Source organism: Peromyscus leucopus, unplaced genomic scaffold, assembly GCF_004664715.2.
Source record: "Peromyscus leucopus breed LL Stock unplaced genomic scaffold, UCI_PerLeu_2.1 scaffold_1107, whole genome shotgun sequence".
Lineage (NCBI taxonomy): Eukaryota > Metazoa > Chordata > Mammalia > Rodentia > Cricetidae > Peromyscus > Peromyscus leucopus.
The window spans coordinates 1,549-28,520 of record NW_023504234.1 but is presented as its reverse complement, the minus strand read 5'-3'; the positions used below and the strand labels follow the sequence as shown (position 1 = coordinate 28,520).

Sequence of the window (26,972 nt, the reverse complement as noted above, 5' to 3'; positions counted from 1 at the left end):
CCCTTCCTCCACAACTTGACTTTCCAGTTCCTCTCCCTCCTGCGTTCTCCTCAATGCTCTGGAGTACGACCTTTTAAATCTCTTTCACAACTGTTCTAACAGAGCCTTGGAAACCAGAGCGGGCACAGTGAACCTGGGGTGCCACGGTACCTTGGGTAGGAAGGTTCCCACTACAACTGCAGGCACCTACCTCCACGGAGAACAGGGGGTAAAAAGAGGGCAAGCAACTGTCTGTCACTAAAAAATAGACGTTTCCAGGTGTGGTGGCGTGCACCTTTAATCCCAGCACATGGGGACAGAGGCAAGCTGGTCTCTTTGAGTTCCAGGCCAGACAGAAGCTTCATGGTGACACCCTGTCTCACACAAACAAACAAAAAGGCGACAGACAGACAGACTAGTCAACACTGCTCCCACAAGCAGTTCTCCCCCAGTTAGTCAGGGCCTACTGGTGGAGTTAGCGATTTAGAGATGGCTTCAAAAGAGATCACTGAGCGCCACTTGTAAAAATCAACGACCAAGCAGAGTGAACTGCACTGGGGAGGGGCTGATGAACCTCTGGGCACCTCCTTTGGAGCTAAGTTTATTCACAGCCACTAGAAGGTTCTCTGGAGATGGCTAGTCTCTGGTGGGAACGCAACCGTCACTGGACTCCCTGCCCACACAGGCCACTGATCACACCAAAAGGCAGAGGTAACTTCCCTTCCCGACCCGCCGCACTGGCCTTAGACTTCCTACATACAAAAGACGCTCTAGGACTTGAGGACTAGAAGTTCCAGCTCTTCTCCAGAAACAAGCAGTGACACAACCAAGTCTCAGCTATGTCACTAGTGAAACTATGTGAAGGTCCTGTAGCAAGAGCCACACACGATCACGAGTGAAGCCTGTAATGGATCTTCCAGCCCAGCCCAGCCCCTCAAAAAGCAGTCACAAGGAAAAGGCAGAAGACAGACCGATAGAAGTACCCAGCTAGACAATTCCAACCACCTCAACTCCAGACCACAGACCCAGGAAAAACTAAAGGGTTATTCCTTTAAGCCACTAATTTTAGACTGGCTTGTCATGAATTAAGACAATAAACAAAGCTGAACCAACAAAACTAATATTTTAGAAATAGCTGATTGATTCAACTAAAATTTTTTTTTTTTTTGGAGACAGGTCTTACAATGTAGGTCCGGCTGTCCTGGAACTCACTATGCAGACCAGGCTGTCCTTGAACTCACAGAGATCCACCTGCCTCTGCCTCCTAAGTGCTGGGATTAAAGGTGTGCGCCACTATGCCTGGCTTCGATTAAGTCTTTACCAAAATTCCTTTAACTGTAGTAGATGTCTTTGATCCCAGCACTCAGGAGGCAGAGGCAGGCAGATCTCTGTGGAGTTCGAGATCAGCCTGGGCTACAGAGTGAGTTTGGGACAATCAAGGCTACAGAGAAAGACCATGTCTCAAAACTACAGCTCAGTGGTAGACTGCTCTGAATGAGTCTCTGACACCAGCAGCACCACTGCAAAACAAATACAAAGGACCAATAAACTACCCATCTCCCAGATACTGCAAATGAGATGATCTATGTACCAATAAACCACCCATCTCCCAGATACTGCAAATGAGATGATCTATGTACCAATAAAACCACCCATCTCCCAGATACTGCAAATGAGATGATCTATGTACCAATAAACCACCATCTCCCAGATACTGCAAATGAAATGATCTATGTATCAAATATATAAACTACTACTTAAAAACATCCAAGGATAAAAATGTACATCTCACCACAGAATGTTTACACATGGATGTCATTACTGACCAGATAAACACCGATCAGAACCACAGTGACGGTACAATGGCTGCAGTAACAAAGAGAGGACAAGGACAAATGTGGAGGGAACAGAGCCTTGAGCTGCTGCTGGACTTCACACAGTACAGCTACTTTGGAAAGTTTAATAGTGATGAGTCAGAGACTCAAACCCCAAGTATGTAGGGAGTTTTCGTTTCCTCAAGAGAAATGAAACAACTCTACATAAAAACTAGTGAGTATTTAAAGTAAAGTTATTGTTCACGATAGCCCCCAAAAATAAAAAACAACCCAATGAAGACTGATTACACCAGTATACAGAAAAACGATGTTAATTATAACTCAACAAAAGAAAGAAATCAGGACAGTCATCATGCACATGTCTTTAATCCCAGCACTCAGAAGACAGAGCAGGTCATATCTCTTGAGGCCAGCCTAGTCTTACTGTTGTGGAATATTATTTTAAGGTGTGTTACAATTGTTTATGCTGTGGAACATTTGCTTTAATGATACAAAGATGTGTTGTGGTTTTTTTACATTGCATTTGTTTAACTTTGTGAAGCTGTGTTACTGTGCCTGTTAAAACACCTGATGGTCTAATAAAGAGCAGAATGGTCAATAGCAAGGCAGGAGAAAGGGATAGGCGGGCTTGGTGGGCAGAGAGAAATAAATAGGAGGAGAAATCTGGGAAGAAGAAAGAGCAAGAAGACAAGGAGAGGAGGATGCTAGGGGTCAGCGGTCAGCCAGCCACCAGACACCCAGCCACCCAGCCACACAGCCACCCAGCCACACAGCCAGCCATGGAGTAAGAGTAAGATTTACAGATGTAAGCAAAGATAAAAGCCCAGAGGCAAAAAGTAGGATAATTTAAGTTAAGAAAAGCTGACAAGAAATAAGCCAAGCTAAGGCCTGGCATTTATAAGTAAGAATAAGCCTCTGTGTATTTACATGGGAGCTGGGTGGCGGGCCCCCAAAAGAGCAAAGAGCAAAAACAACCATAAAATCTTGTCTTGAAAAACAGAATCAAGTATGCACTACAACATGGTTAATGTATGAACCCTGACAAGATTATGCTAGGTGAAAGAAGTTGCAAAATCATTACGATTGTGTTTATAAAGCAAGGTCAAAGGGGAAAATCCACAGCAATAAAAATAGGTGTGAGTGGCTTCTGTGGCTAGAGGGAAATGGAGCAAGACTGCTAATGTGTATTCAAGCTTCTATAAAATATTCTAACATTACATTGCAGTAACTGTCCACATGACTCAGAATATCCTAGACGGCTGAATTATATACCTCAAATGGGTGCATTTCAGTTCCTTAATTCAATCTCAATAATACTTTTAGAAGAACAAAATGTATGTCATACCCCCAGAGAGCAGTCCACAAGCTCTTGAAACTTGTCCCTCCATGTGCATGTAAACAGAGACGCACTTCAGCTTCACTTCATGTCTGCCATTTCTGCATCACTTTTTAATGGATCATTTACTTTTTTAATGGATTTATTTGTTTGTTTGGAGATTGGTCTCACTTGTAGCCCTGGCTAGCCTAACTCAGTATGTGGACCAGGCAGGCCTCAAAATCCACCTGCCTCTGCCTCCTAAGTGCTAAAGATTTAAAACCATGCACCACCACATTCAGCTTTACATTTAAATTCGTGGGCGGGTAGGGGTGGAGATGGGAATGGAGCGGAACGGGTAGCCAATGTGCATGAGAGTGTGTAGGTGCCTGTGGAGGCCAGAAGACCCATGGAGCTGGAGTTTTGGCTGTCCGCGAACCAGCCTCCATGGGTACTGGGAATAGAACTTGGGTCCTCTTCGAGAACAGTCTGGTCTGTAATTGCTGAGCCGCCCTCCCAGCCCGCTGTTCCACTTCCAGCCTCCACTCCTGGGAGCTAACAAATTATGAGAAAGTCACTAAAGGCCATGGTGCCTGCACCAGCCTGGAAATCCTTCTACCAACTCCACCTGGGAAGCTCCAAGCTCAACTTTACCAAACATTGCCCACCTCTCTGAACAGAGGAACCAAAGAGGAATGGATCCTGTGCATCAGGGATGTGCAGGCTCCAGGAGCATGAAGCCAGCCTCTCCTCCATAGGAGCAGTGGATCCAAGGAGCTCCCTGTAGGAATCACAGGGCTGACTACACACATCTGACGGGGTCAGAGGCAGGACCTGCAGACTCAGTGCCCATCCAGGAGTCTTGCCTATTCCATGGACACGGGAGGTTCCAGAGTGCTGTGGTGAAGCCAGCTGTATCTGAGATCAGCAAGCACTCCCCTCCAGGATCCACGCAGAAGGGCTCACTTTCAGCAACTCTCCCCTCCTGGAACTGCTCTGCTGGGGACTTTGGCCAGCAGGGTCTTACCCGGGTCTTGGCCTTCAGAACACATGACTCTCCATATCCTTGCTAGATTTACTGTGGGCCACACCAGCTTTCCTCATGGCATCCTCACTGAAATACAAAAGAAGAGATATTTACATACTACACTAGCAGGTCTCCCCAGTTAGACAGGTGCATCCCGGGGTAGCCAGCCTGGCCACGTGCGGGCGGGAGGGGGATGAAGGGAGAGGCCCTCGGCAGAGCGGTGGCCAGAGCTAACCAGAGTAAGGGCCGGGCCTCGAGAAGGGGGACAGGAAGGTGATTCCCAGAAAGAAGAAGAGCCCCGCGGGCAGGAAGAACGAAGGGACTGTCCCAAGAGACTGCTGAGATGATTGGTAATCAGGCCTCTGATTTCCAGGCCTCTGAGTGGCCTGAGCCTCCACCCAGCTCTCCATCTGAGGACAGCGGGGCTGCAGTGCTAGCCTCCTCCCTGTAAAATCAAACAGTCACACACATGTCACATCCCATCCCCCAAGGCAAGAGTCTGTGCCTAGCAGTTTCATGTTTTCCTAACAGGGCCAAAGAGGACCAGCTCCAACTTCTACTTACTGAGAACAGGAGACAGTTCACACCAATATAAAAACAACAATAAAGTATCTAAAATACATTTATACACAGATATGAAAGGACTATCCTAGTAAAGGTTCTACTTCACAATATGAGGGGCCAAACAGAACACATACTGCCTCCCTCTACCTGTACATACACAGGTATGTATATGTTAGAAAAGAAAGAACAGATGTGTATATGTTAGAAAGAAAGAACAGGTTTGAGGGCCTGGAAAGATGGCTCAGTGGTTAAGAGCACTTGCTGCTCTTGAGAGACCCGAGTTTGATTCTCAGCACACACGTGGCTCACAACCACGCTGTAATCCTTGTTCCAGGAAATACAACATGTATATGTTAGAAAGAAAGCACAGGTAGTATGTATATATGTTAGAAAGAAAGCACAGTGTGTGTATATGTCAGAAAGAAAGAACAGGTGTGTATATGTTAGAAAAGAAAGCACAGGTGTGTATGTGTTAGAAAGAAAGAACAGGTGTGTATATGTTAAAAAAGAAACGGTGTGTAATGTTAGAAAAGAAAGAACAGAGTGTGTTATATGTTAGAAAAGAAAGCACAGGTGTGTATTGTTAGAAAGAAAGCACAGGTGTGTATATGTTAGAAAGAAAGCACAGGTGTTGTATATGTTTAGAAAGAAAGCACAGGTGTGTATATGTTAGAAAGAAAGCACAGGTGTGTATATGTTAGAAAGAAAGCAACAGGTGTGGTATGTGTTTAGAAAGAAAAGCACAGGTGTGTATGTGTTAGAAAGATAAGCACAGGTGTGTATATGTTAGAAAGAAAGCACAGTGTGTATATGTTAAGAAGAAAGACAGGTGTATATGTTAGAAAGAAAAGCACAGGTGTGTATATGTTAGAAAGAAAGCACAGGTGTGTATATGTTAGAGAAGAAAGCACAGGTGTGTATATGTTAGAAAAGAAAGCACATGGTGTGTATATGTTAGAAGAGCAAATGAAAAGAAAGCACAGGTGTTGTAGTTATGTTAGAAAGAAAGCACAGGTGTGTATATGTTAGAAAGAAAGCACAGGTGTAGTATATGTTAGAAAGAAAGCACAGGTGTGTATATGTTTAGAAAGAAAGCACAGGTGTTGTATATGTTAGAAAGAAAGCACAGGTGTGTATATGTTAGAAAGAAAGAACAGGTGTGTATATGTTAGAAAGAAAGCACAGGTGTGTATATGTTAGAAAGAAAGCAGTGTGTTAAGCGGGGCCTGCGGCCAGGCTGCTCTGCTCTGCTCTGCTCTGCTCTGCTCTGCTCCGCTCTGCTAGCAGCCTGACTTCTTGCAGGTAAACAAATCATGCAAGTTGGGGGCTCTGAACTGGAACTCAGTGAAGCTGGTACTCCAAAGCATTCTGACCTCCAAAACACAAACCAACTCAGTCTACTTACTCAAGACCAGGTGTGTGGACTACGGCCCCTCGCCTCTGACAGCACAGGAAAAGCACACGTAGGAACATCGATGATGAGACACACCGAACACATTGGGACGAGTGAGACGGCTCAGCAGATTAAACAACAGCCACACGGGCCTGGCAACCTGAGTTTGACCCCACGTGCACGTCATAGCACACGCATACCCTCTCTATGCCACACTAGTTAATAAATCCAATTAAATGTAAAAACATCACTTTGCTAAACCCACTAATAGGCATATCTGAAGTTCTGGCAGACAAGATGGCAGCAGCAGGTGCTTGCTTGCAAGTGTGGAGCAGACATCTGAGAACGGTCCCTGGAGGCACAGAGGCACGACAGTGATGAAGTACAGCGAGGCACCGAAGAACCAGTCCACAGGCAGGTGTAGGAACAGACGTGGGCAGAGAGCGGGGCCACTGGAGACCCAGAGGCACCGGAAGCGGCCGAGGCCTGCAAGGCTTCCACACTGGAGATGGAAACATCACTGAGATGAAGTGGGACCCTGTGTTCAGAATGCATTGTGTTTTGTACCCTAAATAACCTGTAAACCTCACCTGCCCAAGGAGCAGGTAACACTTTCCTGGGATTCTGGGAAGTTGTAGTTCTTTGAAAAATAACGACAAAGCTTCATGGGGAAAGTACGGTGGCCTATGGGTTTTGTCCATAAAAAGCGCCCAACAACACAAGTCACAGGGCCACTCAGCTGGAAGTTCCAGGGTAGTATTCTCTGACCAATTTCCATCTTGGTCAGTATTTAATATTTTAATAAAAGCTTGCTTTTAATTTAGCCCAAAATGGTTAGAACTGGTTTTTCTCCATAGAATCTCAGGATTAAACACATGCCTCACCTGTGTCCCCAAAGCCCTATCTGTTCCCTTTCTGCCTTCTGGCAGGTATAAAAAAAGGGACCGAGAGGTAAACAGCCACAAAAGCTCAGTAAGAATTTTGAGGTGCAGAACAGTCTACCAACACCAGGTCCAAGGAGGGCAGCAAGTCACTTGCAGATGAGCAGCACAGTCAGAACACTGATGAGGACACAGAAGAGGGGAGCAGGCACAGGAGTCTGAGGGGACATAGTCACACATGGGCTCTGTGTCGGACACAGCTGTCACCAAAGGCCAAGCCAGGCTCCTAAGAGGGCTCTCCCCCAAACTGCTACCAGTTCCTTTCACTAGAACCAGTCAAGGCAGTCCAGCCTTAGCTCAGTAAGAACAGCCGGCAAGCAGCGTCCTGCAGCGAGCAGACAGATCCAGGACAGAGCAGACTGTGTCAGCTTTCAGACAGTTAGACAACTAATCACAACCAGTGACCTGGACAAAGAAAGGTGCTTAGTGAGCAGCAGGCAAAGTGTCCCAGGACATCAACTTAATGTGCCTTCCCAGTGAGAATCACTCTGCGTACTGGGGATTCCTAAAGAAAGACGAGGAGGCTCTTTAGTAATAGCACATGACTGGCCCTGGCTAATGCACAAAAGGGAACTGAAAACCTTCCCTGCTTCTGTAGGCCTTGGGCTGAGACACTCCACATACACCGTCATCCTTAAATCCCCTCAGGTCCCGGTTACACTCTGGACAACTTAAACAGAGAGACTGTAAGTCTCGCCACTTGGGCAGATGGGAGAGTAACACAACAAAGGCCAACGTTGTTCTTTTCAAGTTGTTACCCAGGGCCAGAACTACATCTGAAAACCTAGCAAAGCTGGGCTTCTCCTGAGACGAGCACAGGAGAGCTGACTCAAGGGCGGTCAGGATTTAAGGGTGGCTGAGACCCTTGCAGCCCCCTTGAGCTGCCCTTTCAAGGCCTGTCCTTTGATGTGGGGATGGGCCTAATGGCCTGTTACGGGCTTCAGTCATGGCAGCATTTTCTTTCCTACAGTTCCTAACTAGCCTGGTCAGGCAGGGTACCACTTAGCTTCCAGTACTAGTGGAGGCAGCGCTCCTCAGCATCCATTTTATTACTTCAAGTTTCTCCTGCATCATCAGATGCCAGGGACATTGCTGAAGGGTGACCTCTACCCTCCCATCAGAGTGCCGTCACATGATACAGAGGGCATGGGAACCAACTGTTAAAGACCCAGAACTGAAGGCATCAACTAGCTGGGAGCCAAGGATAATCCTATCCTGACAAGCCTGGAACATCTGGGGGTGAGGCGGTGACCATGAACGCACACCACGCCACATGGAAGGATACAATCCCAGCTGGAAGAACCAGGTCTGCTGTGAGCCTACAGAACAACACCACCGCTCTGCCAGTCTTACATCCATTCACGGTGCCCACACAGACAGTCTCTTCATATTTAATAAAGCCAGATGTGAACCATATTTTTGAAATGTTTTTGCTTATTTCCAGTCAAGTAGAGTGGAAAGCAGCCAAGCACTTGGCCTTCTTCTCCAATGCACTTTGTCCAACACCCTCACCCCTGCAGGTCTTGGGTGTGGCCTGACTCAGTCCTCCCTTACTGTTTAGACCACAGGTTGGCAGAGGCTATGATCAGGTATAGTTAACCCTGGAAAACCTGGCTGCAATCCAGCCTTCTGATCACCCTGAATGAGCTTGCCATCTCCCCACCCACAGAGTGCTTTCCAGGCACTTGACACACCAGCCTCCTGTCTCTCTTGGGGCCTGACACTAGGCCCCTTCTTATGTCACCCATCATCCTGTCCTGGCCACAGCTGCCTTGGTGTCTGGTTTAGAATGGACTGATAATCATTACAGGCCCAGATCTCCCTTCACAAAAAGGCTGGAAGGTGGCCTGACTTCCACAGCTGCCCTTGAAGCATATGTTTATCTGAAAGGCACTGCCTGGCACTGCCCAAGCAGCAATGAGTGAGACAGTAAGAAACCCTGGGGGAATTGGCCATTGCAGCACAAGCCTTTAATCCAGTGGTTCCTAACCTGGGTCATGATCCCTTCAGGGGTCACCTAAGACCATCCTGTACGTCATATATTTACATTATGATTTATTAACAGTAGCAAAATTATAGTTATGAAATAGCAACGAAAATAATTTTTGTGGTTGTGGTCACCATAATATGAGGAACTGTATTAAAGAGCCACAGTATTAGAAAGGTTTGAGAACCACTTGCTTTAATCCCAGCACTCGGGAGGCAGTGGCAGGTGCATCTCTGTGAGTCTGAGGCCAGAAGGTCTATATAGTTCCACGACAGTCAGAGCTACACACAGTGAGATCCTGTCCAAAAAAAAAAAAAAGAGAGAGAAGAAGAAGGAGGAGGAGGAGAAGGAGGAGGAGGAGGAGGAGAAGTAGTCAGAGATCCTAATTGTACAGTGATATGGCATCCTCTAATAAAGTCCAGTGCACAGTAATATTATTTGTCTTCCCAGATGACAGGTACCAGTGAGTCCCTGCAGCTCCTTCAGACCAAGCTGTCCCCACATGTGACTGCCTCATCTTGGCATCCTCAACAGTGGACCACTCTAGCACTCCAGCACAAAGGCCCTCCTCCATGGCTGTGCTAACAAGCACAGAGCAGTCTGTCCACTCTTCTTCCCTGACCCCTGCCGACCCTTTCCCATGCCTTGGGACCGCTCAGCTCTGTTAGGACTCTTTGACCTCACTCTCTTCATCACTGCCCTCTACCCAGGCAATGCCCGCTCCTTCCTTGGCTGGCCTTCTTTCACACCGAGGGGAAAGGGGTATCAACTCCTCTGGTCTCCTGAAAGATTCCTTTCCCCTTTGGCGTGTCAGATTCACCATCCTGAGCTCAAAAGACAGCAGCCCGCCCCCTCACCTTTTTTAAGTTTATTTTTTGTTAGTGGTGCTTTTTTGAAATAGGGTCTCTCTATGTAGTTCTATCATTGAGCTCACTATGTGGACCATGCTGGCCTCAAATTCAGGATCCTCCTTCTCTCATCTTAGTGCTGAGGTTACCTGGCCTTGGCTTTTGTTGTTTGTTTTAAAGATGTATTTATTTATTTATTATGCATACAGTGTTCTGCCTGATCATATGCCTGCACACCAAAAGAGGGCACAGATCTCCTTACAGATGGCTGTGAGCCACCATGTGGTTGCTGGGAATTGAACTCAGAACTCTGGAAGAGTAGCCACTGCTCTTAACCTCTAAGCCATCTCTCTCCAGTCCTTGCTTTTTGTTTTTGTTTTTGTTGCTGTTGTTTTGTTTTTTGAGATAGGGTTCATGTAGTCCAGGTTGGCTTTGAACTCACTATGTCACTGAAGATGACCTTGAAGTTCTGGTCCTCCTGTCTCCCTTGCCAAGTGCTAGGAATTTCTGCCCACACCATCTTTATCCAGGCGGACTCCTGGCCAATTACTACCTGTGTATACAGTCTGTTCACCCACCCGGAACAGAAGCACATGACTGCATGGCAGCTCCCTCCCCAGTGTTTAGACCTTAAACCACTGAGTAACCAAGTACTAGAAGACAACGAGGAAGGCGCACACAGCATCAGGACAGCAGAGCTTCTGGCAGGCCTGTCACCAGAGACGGGTATTAAAGATGTCTGCCACCTTTTCACCACCATCTGTCAAGGAGCAAAGGAAAGGCGTCCCTTTTGTTCCATGCATTCCTACCTCCCCCTCTTCACAACGGGACACCACTAGGACCTACTCTTTGGAAAAGCCCTAATGCCACCACCTAGAAGATTATGGAAAGCAGGTCCCAGGAAAAAACTACAACGGACGGGGAACCCAGTAGCAAGAAGCCCAAGGTTAACTGTGCGGAGACACAAGTAAAAAGACATGGGTAAATTATCAACAAGATAGAAAAGCAACACCCACCTGCCTGAAGGCAAAACCAACTATCAACAGCAGTATGCCTCTGTGCATGGCGTATTGATTGTGTAGGCATAAAATGTGAACATTACTGATTCACTCAGCCCAAACACTGGGAACAGAAGCAGAGATATAGAGTGCAGGGCTACAAAGCAAGTCTGCAGACATTCAGGTAACATAAGGAAGCAGCATGTGCGAGTTAGTGTGAACACAGACACATGCAGAGGACAAAGGTCAAAGGTGGCAAGAAGAGCAGAAGGCCAATGACGTTTTGCAGTTCATATGCAGTTCACATTTTAGGGGGCTGGGAGGCGTCTCCATGGGTAAAGCGCTTGCTGCACAACATTGAGGATCTGCGCAGTGAGGGTCTGCGCGGACCCAGCACCACACAGAACGCCAGGTCAGCAGCACTCATCAGGAACCACAGTGCGGAGAGTTCGAGTGGCAGATCCTGGAGCCCTGCTGGCCTCTAATCAGTCAGAGACCTGTCTCAGGAAAATAAGGCAGAGAGCTCTGATGGAAGAACCCAATGTTTACCTGCAGCCTTACACCCCCCCACCCCACCACACAAGAATAAGGGAGACAGTGTCTCACTATGTAGCCTTGGCTAGTCTGGAACTATAGCTACTATGTTGACCAGGCTGGGCTCAAACTCCTCTAGAGATCCATCTTCCTGCCCTGCCTCCAAGCACTGGGATTAAAGGTGTGTGCCACATGGACTAGCCTAATACATTTATTTATTCATTTATTTAGTTTTTGGGAGAGAGAGAGAGAGACAGACAGACAGACAGACAGACTCACCATGTAGCCTTGGCTGATGCTGCAACTCACTATGTAGACCAGACTGGCCTTAAACTCATAGAGATCTGCCTGCTTCTGTCTCCTGAATACTGGGACTAAAGATGTACACCACCACAAAAAAATTTTAGTCATTAAATATTAAATTGTCTACTGTGGTGGTCTGAATAAGAATGGCCCCTATAGCCAGGGCGGTGGTGGCGCCACGCCTTCAATCCAGCACGGTTGACAGAGGCAGGTGGATCTCTGAGTTCGAGGCTAGCCTGGTCTACAGAGTGAGATCCAGGCCAGCAGGCTACGCAGAGAGACCCTGTCTTTAAAAAGACAAATACAAAGTTATTTGTGGGGAAAAATCAAATCATGAAAGCTGACTGTGGCGACTCACCTTCTCATCTCAGCTACCGACCAGTGACTGAGGCCAGCAGTCTGCTCCAGGTTCTCTGGACTAGAAACTGAGATATGTCACTAACCAATAACCGGTGAATTATTGAGTTAGGACAGCTCACACTGTAATATAGGACATTTGGGCAGCTAAGGCAGGAATTTTAAAGCAAGTTGAAACCAGCCTGGGGTACGAATGAGACCTTGTCTCAAAAGGCGGAGTGGTGGTCACTCCTCTAAAGACAGCGTTCAGGATGCAGAAGCGGACAGACCTCAGAGTTCCAGGAATGCCAGGGCTGCCATAGTGAGACTGTCTCAGAAGGAGGTGGGTAGAAAAGGACTAGAGAGACGGCTCTGCTGTTGAGGAGCACTTTCTGCTCCTAGAGAGGACCCGTGTTCATTCCAGCACCCCAGCAGTGGTTCACAACACAGTCCTCCCGTCCGGGGGCTGAGACCTCTTCTGATGAGCACCTAAGTGCATGTGGTGCGCAGACATACACACAGGCCAACACTCACATACACAGACACAGTGATTTTAAATGCTCATGATGTATCACAGACACAGAAAACTCCTGGGGCTGGAGAGATGGCTCAGAAGTTAACATTTTGTACTGCTCTTCCGAAGACCAGAGTTGAATTCCAGCACCATGTTGGGTGGCTCAGCAACACCTGCAACTCCAGCTCTGGGAGATCTGACACCTTCCTCTGGCCTCCTCAGGCACCTGCATGCACAACCTCCTGAAACATAATTTAAATAAATCTAAAGAAAAAACTTCTTAAGGTTTAAAGCTATTTCAAAAACTTAGAAATGTGCTTGCTCAGAGTATAAATTAAAAGTGCTTTCTGTTCTTAAGAGGAAAAGTATATGCACAGAGAACTCCACAATGAACATCAGCACCGTTGAGGAAATCTGATTCATTTTTTCTTTCTGTGGTGACTCAGGATGGAGTCAGGTTGTACATGCTGGGCAAGTGCTCTCCTCTTGGCTCCTTCTCAGCTTATTCACATTTCTAAGCCTTCCTGTGTCAGCTAAAAGACTAAGCTTCTCTCTAGAACCAAGTCAGTCACAGAACAGAAGTTGGTGGGGACTTGGGGGAGGAAAGGCTACATGTCACACTCTTTGAAAGGGACCTTCTGGCTCAGCCCCAGTGCTTCCCTACACCAGAGGAAAGGCCTCTGTCTCCCCACACAAGCCTGGTTCTCATCTAGTCTCCTGCTTCTCGGGGTCTTCAGAGTGCCAGCAGCAATGCACTGCTCCCTTCTAAGTACAGCAGCAATTCCTGCCCGCAAGAGCCAGGTGGTCTCACCTTCCAGGGAGGAAATGGTGAGACATCAATTGTTTGGACACCAAAGGAACACCTGGGCTCTTAAACGCACAGGTAGCTGAGGCACATCTGTCAAACTATAGTACAAGGTCTTCCTTTTATTAGCAAACAAGCAGTCACAAACATTTGCAGTTCCTGACTTTAGATTCATTCATGGGGTGGGGGGTACACATCTGTGCACACAGAGGCTAGGAAGAGTGTGAATTCTTCAGAGCTGGAGTTACAGGTGTGCTTGTGAAATGCTCAGTTTGCTGAATGGGTGCTGGGATCAAAACTTCCGTTCTCATAATTGAACAGGAAGCACGCCAACCACTGAAGCATCTCTCCAGCCGCAGGTTCACAAGACAAAAATAGCCTATTTCAGAATTGAACTCTTTGCCTACATATAGGAATGGGTATTTTGGACTTGAAGAGAGCGGAGCCTTGCACATTTTCTCTTCACACTTCTCTCACTGCTCAGCTACACTCTCCTCTCCTGCTCCTCCCAGGAAGGCCAGCGGGTGAGATCAACGCGAGGGCTAGCCTGAAGAACAGCCAGCTGCCACCTTTAAACTCTGAGCTGGCTCAAATGACATGAGCTTCTGGTATTTCCAACCTGTTGGTTTAATCTCCAAAGAACTAGCCGAGGGAGTGGTGGCCTCAGTCCAGCACTCAGGAGGCAGACGACCTGTGAGTTCATGGCCTGCACAGTGAACTCAGGGCAACCAACTACATAGGGAGACCCCAACTCAAAAGAACCAAACAAGAACCATGAGCTGGAGACCTTTGACTCTGCTCTGATGTCAGCCTGGGGTCCAGAGCGCCTCAACACACCAAGAACTACACAACCTGGTCAAGTGGTTTTGTGGTTCTAGACAAGAGCCTACTCCAGAGATTAGCACTCAGCTACACAATCACATGGCATCCTGGGTGTGAGTTAAAACAGCCAGAGGGAGTAGAGAGTGGAAGTGAAGAGTAAGGTCACATGTTGTTACCTCTCAGAGGACTGGAAATGTTTTCCGATTATCTCTACTTCTGGAAACGTTCAAGAAGTCATGGAAGAACTTTCCCCAAAAGAGTATTGAAATCCTATGTTACTATTTAGGCAGGTGGAGGGCTATGCATACAGTCTATGCCTCTTGTGATATAGAAGCTGTGGACACGACAGGGGCAGCCAGAACCAGCCAGGCAGAGGAGAATAGCCTCAGGCAGGAAAAAAACTACAACTCAGAACTGGACTCAGAAAAGTCTTGTGTGTGCCTACCACATAGACATTCAGTCATGTGTGTGTGTGTGCCAACATAAGACATTCAGTCATGTGTGTGTGTGTGCGTGCCAACATAATGACATTCAGTCATGTGTGTGTGTGTGTGTGTGTGCCTACAACATAGAACATTCATTCATGTGTGTGTGTGTGCCTACTAACAATAGACATTCAGTCATGTTGTGTGTGCGTGCCAACATAAGACATTCAGTCATGTGTGTGATGTGCCTACCAACATAAGACATTCAGTCATGTGTGTCGTGTGTGCGTTGCCAACATAAGACATTCAGTCATGTGTGTGTGTGTGCTACCAACATAAGACATTCAGTCATGTGTGTGTGTGCCTGCCAACATAAGACATTCAGTCATGTGTGTGTGTGCCTGCCACATAAGACATTCAGTCATGTGTGTGTGTGTGCCTGCACTATAGACATTCAGTCATGTGTGTGTGCGTGCCAACATAAGACATTCAGTCATGTGTGTGTGTGTGCCTACAACATAAGACATTCAGTCATGTGTGTGTGTGTGCCTACAAATAAGACATTCAGTCATGTGTGTGTGTGTGTGCCTGCATGCTATAAGGACATTACTTCAGTCATAAGACATTCAGTCATGTGTGTGTTGTGCGTGCCAACATAAGACATTCAGTCATGTGTGTGTGTGTGCTACAAATAAGACATTCAGTCATGTGTTGTGTGTGCTACCAACAATACATTCAGTCATTGTGTGTGTGTGTGCTACCAACATAGACATTCAGTCATGTGTGTGTGTGTGTGTGCCTACAACATAAGACATTCAGTCATGTGTGTGTGTGCTGCCACATAAGACATCATCATGTGTGTGTGTGTGTGCCTACCAACATAAGACATTCAGTCATGTGTGTGTGTGCCTACCAACATAAGACATTCAGTCATGTGTGTGTGTGTGTGCCTGGCAACATAAGACATTCAGTCATGTGTGTGTGTGCGTGCAACATAAGACATTCAGTCGTGTGTGTGTGTGCTATCACTAAGACATTCAGTCTGTGTGTGTGTGTGCCTGCCAACATAAGACATTCAGTCATGTGTGTGTGTGCGTGCCAACATAAGACATTCAGTCATGTAGTGTGGTGTGTGCGTGCCAACATACGACAGTCATGTGTGTGTTGTGCGTGCAACATAAGACATTCAGATCATGTGTGTGTGTGCCTGCCAACATAAGACATTCAGTGTGTGTGTGTGTGCCTACAATAAGACATTCAGTCATGTGTGTGTGTGCTACCAACATGAGTCATTCAGTCATATTAGAAGCACACAGATCTATGGGAAATGTATCTATGTTAATAATGCAACTGGGCAGAGAGATTACAGAACACTTTCCTGTTTTTCAATCCCTATAATGTTATCTGGCAGGGAGTGAAATGCTACACCAAAATTCTGGCTATACTGACAAAATAGGAGAGAGGCGTGGCTGAGGAGAGGCGTGGCCTGAGAGAGAGAGGCGGGGCGGAGGAGAGGCGGGGCCGAGGAGAGGCGGGGCGAGGAGAGCGGGGCGAGAGAGGCGGGCCGAGGAGAGGCGGGGCCGAGGAGAGAGAGGCGGGCTGAGGCTTGCTGCACAATCGAGCACTTCCGAGAGCCAAGCTGCAGTCTGTACCCCTCACTCCATAGCCCTCCCTGGGAAAAGAAGCAGAGGAGACTCACTAAGGCAGGTGATAGGGCTAGTTTGTAGCGCAGGCTCATCCTACGCCCCTTTCAGAAGACTGCGTCCAGGCCACCGCTTCCACACCACTGCTGTGTGCTTGGAACATTTCTCCTTTGGAAGCACTGGTTACTCGACGCCACAACCAAATCACTTGCACCATCTCTCAGAATCCACAAGCAATCCAGGCTTTCTCTGCAGGGTGGGTACCTAACATGTGCCTCCTCCCTTCTTTCCTCTGAAAGTGCATGTATAGCGACACACTCACAATATATGACAAGAACACACACACACACTCTCTCTCCAAATCCAACCCTCTTTCCTTCATAGGCTTTCTCTAAAAACATCCTGTCTAGTCTGACTGCCACTGTACCTGAGAGGGTCTCAAACTTGGCTGTGTATTCAAATTCAAAAAGACTGCTTGCTTGCTATAAAGGCAGATGCTATGAAAACACCAGGTCCAAGCATCAAGCAAGGAGTATTCCCTGACACTGCTGTACATATAAACTGGGACCACTTAAGAAGGCTGTTCAGGACAATGTGCTAAAGGCCACGTCCCAACACAGCCTGACTCCATTCCGACATCCACGCCCACCTTGATTAGGTTCCCAATACCCACATTAGCAGCTTACAAACACAGGAACCCAAGTTCTGGGAACACCATTAACTCCTCTTTCGGGCTTCCATAGGCACTGAATGCACATGGTGCATCATATACACATTACAGGCCACACTCAACACATAAGCCAGGCACTCAATAGACTGGCTTACAGTAATGACCTGTCTCAAAAAGAAAGAAAAAAAGAGATCTGGGGATGCAGACCTGGTGGGAGCATGCTTGCCAACACCTCAGTTTCCCAGCCTGTCAATCCTACCACTCAGGAGGTGGAGGTGGTAGGTTACAATTTCTGAGTCATCCTGCCCAAGTGGGTGTTTTGAAAAAAGAATAACAAAATAATATAATTTTTAAAGAGAGACATATTCACTTATAGAGATATCCTCAAAAGTGAAATAATTAAAGGGAAAAAGAGAAACTAGTGATAGTAAAGTGAGCTCTCACTTGGGAACAGTAAATTCAATATCTTTTGTCTCTCTAGAATCAGGTGTCTATGTTTATCTACACGAACTAAACTAATAAAAGAGTTACTCCCCTTAGTTACCGATCTTTTTTTAAAGGTAAGACCTAGTGTGTCGCCCAGGCTAGCCTGGAGGCCCTGGAATTGCCAACAAGCAACTGGAATAACCGACTCATTATTTTCTCGCACACTCAACGATGGGAAGATCTTAATTTAAGGCTGGACTACTTAACAGAGCCAGACGGTGGTGGTGGCAGGCACACGGCTCTAATACCATTGCTGAGGCAGACAGGTAGTAACAGGCGGATGATCTCTGAGTCAAGGACAGCCCGGCTAGCAAGGAGAAACCCTGTCTCGAAAAACGATACAAAGCAAACGAAAGACCAAGGGCTGGAGAAATGGCCCAGTGTTTATGAGCACCTCCTGCTTACAGAAGACCGAGGTTCTGGTTCTAACACCCACACAGTGCTTACAATTATCTGTAATTCCAGTTCCAGGGTCTGACACCCTCTCTCTCTGGCTTGAGTGCACCAGTGTTATACTCAATGCACTTACATGAAAGCAAACACTCATACACAGAAAGAAAGAAATCTTTTTTTTTTTTTTCATCGTCAATGTGTTTTAATGGGAAAAAGGAGGACTGGAGAGATGACTCAGCAGTGTGTGAGCATGTTGTCTGCTCTTCCAAAGGACCTGGGAGATTCCCAATGGTCACATGTGGCTCAGTTCCAGGGGATTTGACTCCTTCTACTGGTCTCTCACTAGGCATCAGGAGCACAACTGATAAAAATCACATGTAGCCAGGCAGTGGTGGCACACGACTTTAATCCAGCACTCAGGTGGCAGAGGCAGGTGGATCCTGAATTCAAGGCAATCTGGTCTACAGAGCAAGTTCCAGGACAGCCATGGCTACACAGAGAAACTCTGTCTTGAAGAAAAACAAAAGGTCCGCTTTAGAAACTGGCGAGATGGCTCAGAGGTGAAGAGAGCTCATCACTCTATGCAAGGCTCCAAATTTGATTCCCAGCACCCACATCCCGCAGCTCACAACACCTGTAACTCCAGCTCCAGGGGATTCTAGCCTTCAAGGGCACCTGTATTCCGTGCATAATCCACGCTTACACACACACTTAAAAACAGATATAATCTTAAAAATAAAAAAGCTCCATTCCACGATGTAGTAGCGAGCATGTCCTCATTCCACCAGGATATGAACACCTTGGATTATATCTTGGAAGAAATGGCTAAGGAAAAATTTAAGAGTACTACAATAGTGTATTTGCTAGAATTGGTTTCATCCACTTATGTATCCCAAGCTGATTTAGGTGGCTGATCAACATCGCATGTGTTACTTTCTGTCTTTACTCAAGCTAAGCACTCCAACGTGAGCCCAGCACACATTCCCGACAGGCCCACAACAGTGCTCATGTGACCTGTGCCCGACAGGCTCAAGAACGTGTGCACTCTAACATTCACGCGCAAGACATGGAAGAAGGCCTAAATTCCAGAAAGCTTCATAACTGTTCCTACCTGCAGAGCTAAGGCAGGCAGGAAACAAGCCTTCAGTCTGTACAAACTGGCCTTGTCTTCACTGACTTTCAGGGGCAAGGGACAGGACAGGAGGCCCAGTGTCCTGGAGAAGAGGCTGCCCAGCTCAGCCACAGGAGGATGGGTCTTTCGGGCAGAACAAGCAAGCAACGAGCAGTCGGATGAAAGGGTTGGTTCCTCTGAGGATCCTTCGGGCAGCCTGGCTGGATGTAATGTGGAATGAGGTAGGGCAGGCAGGTTGCAGCCTGCAGGAAGAAATGAACACGCATCAGAGTGGAGTCTGCAGCAGTGGGCAGACCACTAAACACACCCTGGATATCAGAACAGCTAAAGGGAACATAGAGTACAAAAAAATGGACATGGGGGTCATGGGGGTCTTTGACTGTCCTGCTTGGTTTTGTGATCTTAGCTGCCACTTTTAGTTTGAAAGTTCACAAGAATACTTAAAAAAAATTCCCTTGTGTATCTAATTGAAACTATTAGCCTAAGGAATGCTTTAAGGTGATGGCTTCACCCAGCCAGTGACTGCAGCAGGCAGAAAATAACGTGCCCACAGTCCCCACCTCAGAATGGCCAGCATCATCTTCAATGAGACACAGCCTTAGTCACCATCAGGTAACAGCTGAAAGATCCTCGTGACAGAAAATTAATGTAAGTATGTCAGCTTCTAGTAGGTTCACAAGGAGTCAAAGATCATCAGGAACTTAGGTGTGGTGATGGTAATCCCAACACTAACAAGGTAGAGAAGGGAGGGACTGGAATTCAAGGCCAGCCTGGGTATGAGCCGTGGTTATTGAGACTCTCAACCCGCCTCACCCAAAAAAAAGGCATTTGGGGTTCACCCTCTCAGTCTCCTAAGGTCTATGGAGAATCCTGACATTATAAATTTGGAACTCAGTAAGGTAGTGCAGGCTCCTGTCTAAAAGCTTCCACTGCACTTGGCTGGGATTAAATTTGAGGCATCTGCTTACCCAATTCCATGAAATGGACACAAACCTTAACTCTCCAGATCTTAAAAGGTAGTTTGCCTTTAACATCACGGTATGGTCCAGCCAGCATCCATCTGTAATATGAAAGAGTAAGAGCAGTGAGTCTTCTCTAGGCCTGCCTCCCACCTTACAATTAGAACAGGTCCATCATGGCTCTGAGCATGGTGGCGGGCCATGCCTACAATATTAGCATCTCCAGACCAGTTCAAATTACCCAGTCTACCTACTGATATCCTAGCTCAAAACCAAAATTTAAAAAAGGAAAAGAAAAGGTGCATGAAGACAACATGTGCAACTCAACACAGCTGGGTATGGTGTAATCGGTTCAAGGCCAACCTCTGATACATAATGAGTTCAACACTAGCCTGGGCTGCATGAGACTCTTGTCTTTTTGATTAGTTTTCCGAGACAGGTTTCTCTGTGTAGCCCTGGCTGTTCTCGAACTCGCTCTGTACACCAGGCTGGCCTCGAACTCACAGAGATTGGCCTACTCTGCCTCCCTAGGGCTGGTAATGCTGGGATTAAAGACGTGTGTCACCATGAAGAGTGAGACTTTGGTAGAGAGAGAAACAAACACCAAAAATCACTGGCAACTGCCTGTCTGCCCTGGCCTCACAGTGTGCACTCCTTGGCCTTCTGACATTTTACCAGGACACTAACACAGCCCTGCCTTTCCCTGGCTGCGGCTACCCCTTCCTGCATCTGCTCAGAAGCACGCTACACTGAAGAGTGCCAGAGACAAAAGCCTCAAGAGAAGATGACAGACCCAGACTTCGGTCGACAGGGGACATTTCCTCTTGACATAAAGTTTATGATCATCTTGAATGTATCCTATCAGTTTTTATGTTCTCAAAAACAGTGCTCAGTTCTTACCTGGGAGGGGGGAGAACGGCACAGCAGGAAATTAAGATCAGGGAGCAGGCTAGGGAGAGGGCCCAGCAGGTAACGGGCTTGCTGGAAGCAGTGAGGCCCCGAGTCTGAGATCTACCACCTACCTACAAAGCTGGACACACAACTATGTAATTCCAGACCGGAGAGGGTGGGGGAAGTGGGGGGTGGGGGGTGGTAGGAAGAGGAGGATCCTTGGGACTTGCTGCCAACCTGTCTAGATAAATCAGTGAGCTCTAGATTCAGTGAGATCTTGTCTCAAAAAATACGGTAGAGAAACTGAGAACAGTATCACACATAGACAGAAAGACCGAGAAGTAACTGATGATGTGCATTCACTCACTGCTTATGTATTTGCTGTGAACCTGGTGTCAGCATGGACAAGTCAGGACAGATGCACTTGTTTTCCAAGAGCCTGAAGACCAGGGACACGCAAACATGAACCAAAAAGTCCCACAAGGAAGCCCCACAGAACCCTGCTTAGGAGGATCTAAGAACAGTTTCTCTCCTGTGGCTGTGCAGGAAGTATGGATACCTCCTTAAGAGTCAATATGAACCAATCAATCACCTCCTACCTACCCTCCTCCTTTGGGTTTCTTAGATGTCACTGCATCAAACCACCCGGCTTCATCAACCCCAGCCATAGCACCTCCTGTCACTGTGGGCCCAGACCCTACAAAGCCTGCACAGAAGTCTCTTCAGTGTCCCTCCCAGTATCCTTGTGAGACAACTAGTATCATTTCACAGATGAGGGCCTGATCAGAAAGGGCAAGCAGTGCCAAGGTCACAAAGCAATGTGCAGAGGAGGGAAGTATTCCAGTTTCACAACACATAATCCACGGTCACTGTAAAGGGAGGCTGGCCAGGTGGGCCCCAGGAAAACACTGCCTCCTGTACTCTGCACACCACAGAGGACTGGAGTTCCCCAGAAGGTGACCCACTTTAGATGAGGGACAGGACGGGTCCTAACTACTGACACCACAGCAGACGTGGAAAGGAAGAAAGCGGCTCACACTTTAGTCACAATCTTCTGAATACCCTAAACACTTGGTAACCACTGTTTTAGAGAGACAGTGGCTAGAGGTATACAGATCAGTAGCGGAGATATGCTGGGCACACCAAGACCTGAGCTCAATCTCCAGCAAGTAAAACCAAAGAAATAAATCAACATTCAAAGGAAGAACTTTGAATGTTAAAGTGAAAAGACCAGAGAAGCCGGATCACAGGGGAGCTACAAAAAAATAATCAAGGTTACAGGACAGTGGACGGCCTGATGATGACATGGGCTACAGGTTGTCCTCACTTGTGTGACCTAGAAGGGCTGGGAGGTAGACACAGTGGAAGCTAAGAAGACTCAACTCCCAGTCACAGCTGTCAAACTTGCTTTCTCCTCAGTGAGAGATGTTTCATCTTCTCGAAAGCTCCCAGAACCTCCCAGTGGTTCGTAGCTCCACATTCCCCAGCAACTGAAGACTGAACCCAGGGCGTCCTGGGGACTACATGAATGATCTCCTGTTGAGCTACTCCCTACAACCTTGATGTGCTCACCCAAATGTGTAGGCAAATGTTGCCCCCTCCACAAAGATACACAGGCCCTGGCTTTCATTATTCCTCATCTATTATAAATCACTAGAGCTTGAAGCATTTCCCAAAATGGCCAAATTTAAACAACAGCATAAACAGTGGAAGAAGTCGGAACAAAAGATGTGTAGATTAGTCCATATAAATCCTCCTAAACTCTATGAACACAAGAAATCAAGTCACCAGCAAAGCAAACCCTGGAGAGAAAACAAGCAAACTGAAGAAGTGAGAACACCCAATGAGCTCGCTTAGTTTTTTTGTAAACTTGACACAGGCTAGGGTCATCTTGGAAGAGTGGAACCTTAACTAAAAAATGCCCCCATCCAATTGGCCTGCAAGCCTGTGGGGAATTTTGATCAACGATTGATAAGGAGGGCCCAGTCCACTGTGGCCAGTGCCACCTCTGGGCTGGTGCTCCTGGGCTGTAAAGAAAAGCAGGCTGAGCACACCATGAAGGAGCCAGTAAGCAGCACTCCTCCAGTCTCTGCTGTAGTTTCTGCCGCCAGACTCCTGCTCTGCATACACATTTGTTTTGTTTGTTTTTGACACAGGGTCTCTCTATATAGTCCTGACTGTCCAAGAACTCTGTAGACCAGGCTGGCCTCAAACTCACAGAGATCTGCCTGGCTCTGCCTCCCAAGTGCTGAAATTAAAGCTATGCACCACTACAGCTCTCCAATTTTTATTTGCTTTTTATGTTTCTGAAGATGTTGCCTGCATGTATAGAAATGCACCAGTTTATGCCTGGTGCCTGCTCAAGTCAGAAGAGGGCTTTGGATTCCCTTGAACTGGAGTTATGGATGGCTGTGAGCCACCAAGTAGGGGCCTAAATCAAACCCTGGCCTTTGCAAGAGTTACAAGTGGTCTTCATCACTGACGGGGAGTCATCTCTCTAGCACCTCCTGCCCTGGCTGAGTTCCTATCCGGCTTTCCTTGATGGTAAGGATAAAGTGTAACATGAAATAAACCCTTTCCTCCCCAAAATGCTTTTTGTCACGGTGTTGCCCTTAAAAAGCAACCTTTGATATGCTCACCCCAATGTGTAAGCAAATGTTGCCCCCTCCACAAAGATACATAGGCCCTGTTCCCTAGAACCTGTGACTGTCCTTCACCATAGCTCAAAAGGGACTTTACAGATGTGATTAAGGACACATAATGTTGCATTATTCTAAACTGACCTGTGAAATGCAGAGAATGTTCTCCAAGCTGGATTTGGAGAGTGTCAGAAAAACCAGCCAATGTTAGAATAGGCCACAAAGAAAGCACAAGGTACAACCTCCAGGAACACATACTGACCCCTGGCGAGTGGCCAGGGAGGAAAGCAGATACCTCCGTCTTACATGTGTAAGCAGGAGAATTGGCCAGCACCTTGAATGGGATTGGAAGGTTCTGCCCCTAAAGGTTCCATCAAGAAGTGTATATCAGCTGGGTGGTGGTGGCACAGGCCTTTAATCCCGGCACTTTGGAGGCAGAGGAGACAGATCTCTGTGAGTTCGAGGCCAAACCTGGTCTAGAGAGGAGTTCAGGACAGCCAGGGTTCTACAGAGAAACCCTGTCTCAAAAAACCAAAAAAAGTGTATATTGCCAATATCTTAATTTCAGCCCTGTAACTAACACTCACCAAATCTTACCTGAGCCTCTGACATAAAGAAATGACCAGATATAATTTGTTACTACAGAAAATAAAATAATACACAAGCAGCAATATCTTACAGAGGTAGAGGGCACCTCAGTTCCCACAGGGAAGCTGCATTATGACGTATCCAGTACACTTCAATCTTCCCCCAGACCTCAGACACTTCCACAGCCCTCCCCTACTGTCTGTGCCAACAACTGACTACTCCAAATCTACTGGGCTTTCCCAGAGAACCTTGCCCTGGGGCTCAGATCACACTTAAGACTTCACTTGGATATATCTCAAGTGCATCAATAAAGCACTTGTGGGCTGCAGACTTGGCTGGGAGGTTAAGCCCACTCAGTGCTGCTCTTGCAGAAAATCCAGGTTCAATTCCCAGCACTCACAAAGCAGCTCATAACTCCAGTCCCACAGCCTCTGCTGACCTTAGAGGGCACGAGGCATACATGGCACACTTACAGACAGGAAAGCCAAACACTCATACATATAAAACAAAAACAAAACACTTGTTTGCTGAACTGTCTGCAAAGCGGTCCGAGGTTATTCTGTGGTGGTACCAAGCCACTGATCCAGTACCCACTCCTTCCTCTGTCCCGATGCCTTCCTTCCACACTGCTTCACCCCACCCCTCCATCCTGTAAGTCACCGATGTGTCCACACATTCCCCTCTCTCTGGAATCTGTCTTCCTCTTTCAATTCCCCTCACCTAACGTGGGCCTTCGGAATCTCTGCACTGTGCCTTCTACAACCGTTCATGAAACCTTAAGATGGACAGTGATCGAGCACCGGGAATGTGAGTGAAAAAACAGAACCCCTACCAACCCCTTCCAGAGCAAAAAACTCCCCAAACCGCCTCTTGGTTCCTTAATTCATCTCCAGGGACTCAGGGACCTTCCCAACATGAATGCTGGACCACTTCAAGGCAGATCACATGTAAAACACAGGTACAAGTTGTTTGCCCAACATCCGTATCACTAACCACCTGCTCACACTCCTGCCTATCTCCTTGACCCTCCCTCCACCTACAAGAGTCCTTCATGATGACTTCCCAGGCATCTGCTGGGAATGGTGGCCTCTCGCCCTCCTACTTTTCTTTCTAGCGCTCAATCTGTCGCCAACTCTACCAGGCGACTCCAGTCCTACTCACCTAACACGACCGAGCATTGACACAACTGTACTATCTGTTCCTTTACCGACAGTACCCACCCTCAGGGAAAAGGCTGTGCCACAAGCCATCTTCTAAGCGCTTCTGGAAGCTCAGTAAGACGGCAGAGTGAAAAGAAGCACTCAGCAGTGCTCGGTGAGCAGGGGCACCCAGCCCTTCACTCCCTAACCCTCCACAGCTGCTTCCTGCCACCGTTCGGCCAAGTTCACACACCTTGTGGAAGAGAAGGGAACACTATTCCCTGCCCCCTCTGCCCACAGCCCCAACACCTACTAATCTTCCAATGATCTTCCAATTTTATCTTCCATCCACCCTCCTCCAACTCACTGAGGTGGTTTCTGTTTTTTGTTTTATTTTGTTTTGTTGTTTTGTTTTTTGTAATAAGCCGCGCGGTGCCCCTGGTAACTCTTTGGCTGCCTCTTTCTCTTTCTGTATTCAGTGTCAATCTAAGCAGAGGAAAATTTGCACTCAAGCACACAAATGACGAGGCGGCTCAGGACGATGACTCACTAGCCAGGGCTGCTGGGTTTGCAGAGTTCGGCCCCAGGAAAACTAGCCAGCAGTCCCTGTCCGCCCAGACAGGCCAGGGAGACTGCAGAAGGACCCCCGTCCGCCCCCGGCGCCCAGCGGACCCCGCAGGCTCCCGCCAGCCAGGGTCGGCGGCGGGTCCAGCCCTGCCTCACCCGGCCGGCGGGGAAGGGCCGACCACCCGGTCCTCGCCCCCGGCCACACTCACATTTGGCTGACCAGCTTCTGCCGAAAGGCGGCACTACGCCAGTCGGTCTCCTGCCCCGAAACGTCCATGCCCGTAGCCCGCGTCCCTCGCCGCCGCCGCCGCCGCCTCTAACACAGCGCAGGCCCGAACGCGGAAGCCGAGCGATCCCGCTGCCGGGCCACGCCGGAAGTACCAGGAGGTTATGGGAAATGGAGTCTCGCGTCTTATATGTATGCGCGCGCTATATGAGATCTACTTATATTTTGTTGTCAGTGTTGAAGTTGGCTAATTTTGCTGTTGGAATAATTGCTAATGGATAGTACACCTTTTTCTAAATAATGTTATAATATTGGAATTTTAATATCTAATTTAACATATATGTACATTTTATAGTTATCAAGATAAAACTAGTATTGACACTAAAAAGCAATGTTAGATTTAAGATCTCTGCTCATTGAATCATTAAGTTCAATATTCAAGAGAAGTTAAGCCGGGCGGTGGTGGTAGCGCACGCCTTTAATCCAGCACTCGGGAGGCAGAGGCAGGCGGATCTCTGTGAGTTCGAGGCCAGCCTGGTCTACAGCGTGAGATCCAGGACAGGCACCGAAACTACACAGAAAAACCCTGTCTCAAAAAGAGAGAGAGAGAAGCAAAAGCCAATTTCTGTTCATGCTTTCTCTGTAGTTCATATTCCTTACTTCTTAGTGGTTCATCTCTTAATACAAGGCATTTTTAGTATTTTGACCTGTTAAGTGGTTAAGTGTTGACGTGCTTGTGTGTCTTGAGTTCACCTTTCAATGTTTACACGATTTAAGTTTAGAGTAACGATTATAAGGTAATTAGCCAATTTTGTAAGTCTCTGTTTTCCCAAACTATATGAAGGTCATCATTTAAGAATTTTCTTTGTCCAGCACACTGGAGATAGAGGCAGGCAGATCTCTGTTGAGTTCAAGGCAGCCTGCTTTACATGGTGAGTTCTAGGGCAGTCAGGGCCTATGTAGAGAGACCTTGTTTCAAAAAAGCATCCATTTGTTTATTATTACAGAAGAAA

General features: G+C 47.3%; 1 pseudogene; it reads right to left on the bottom strand.

Annotated features, from left to right (window-relative positions):
* LOC114685720 overlaps nt 1-26,093 on the bottom strand; it is a 63,791-nt pseudogene extending 37,698 nt beyond the window's left edge.
* Between the last annotated feature and the right edge of the window lie 879 nt (nt 26,094-26,972).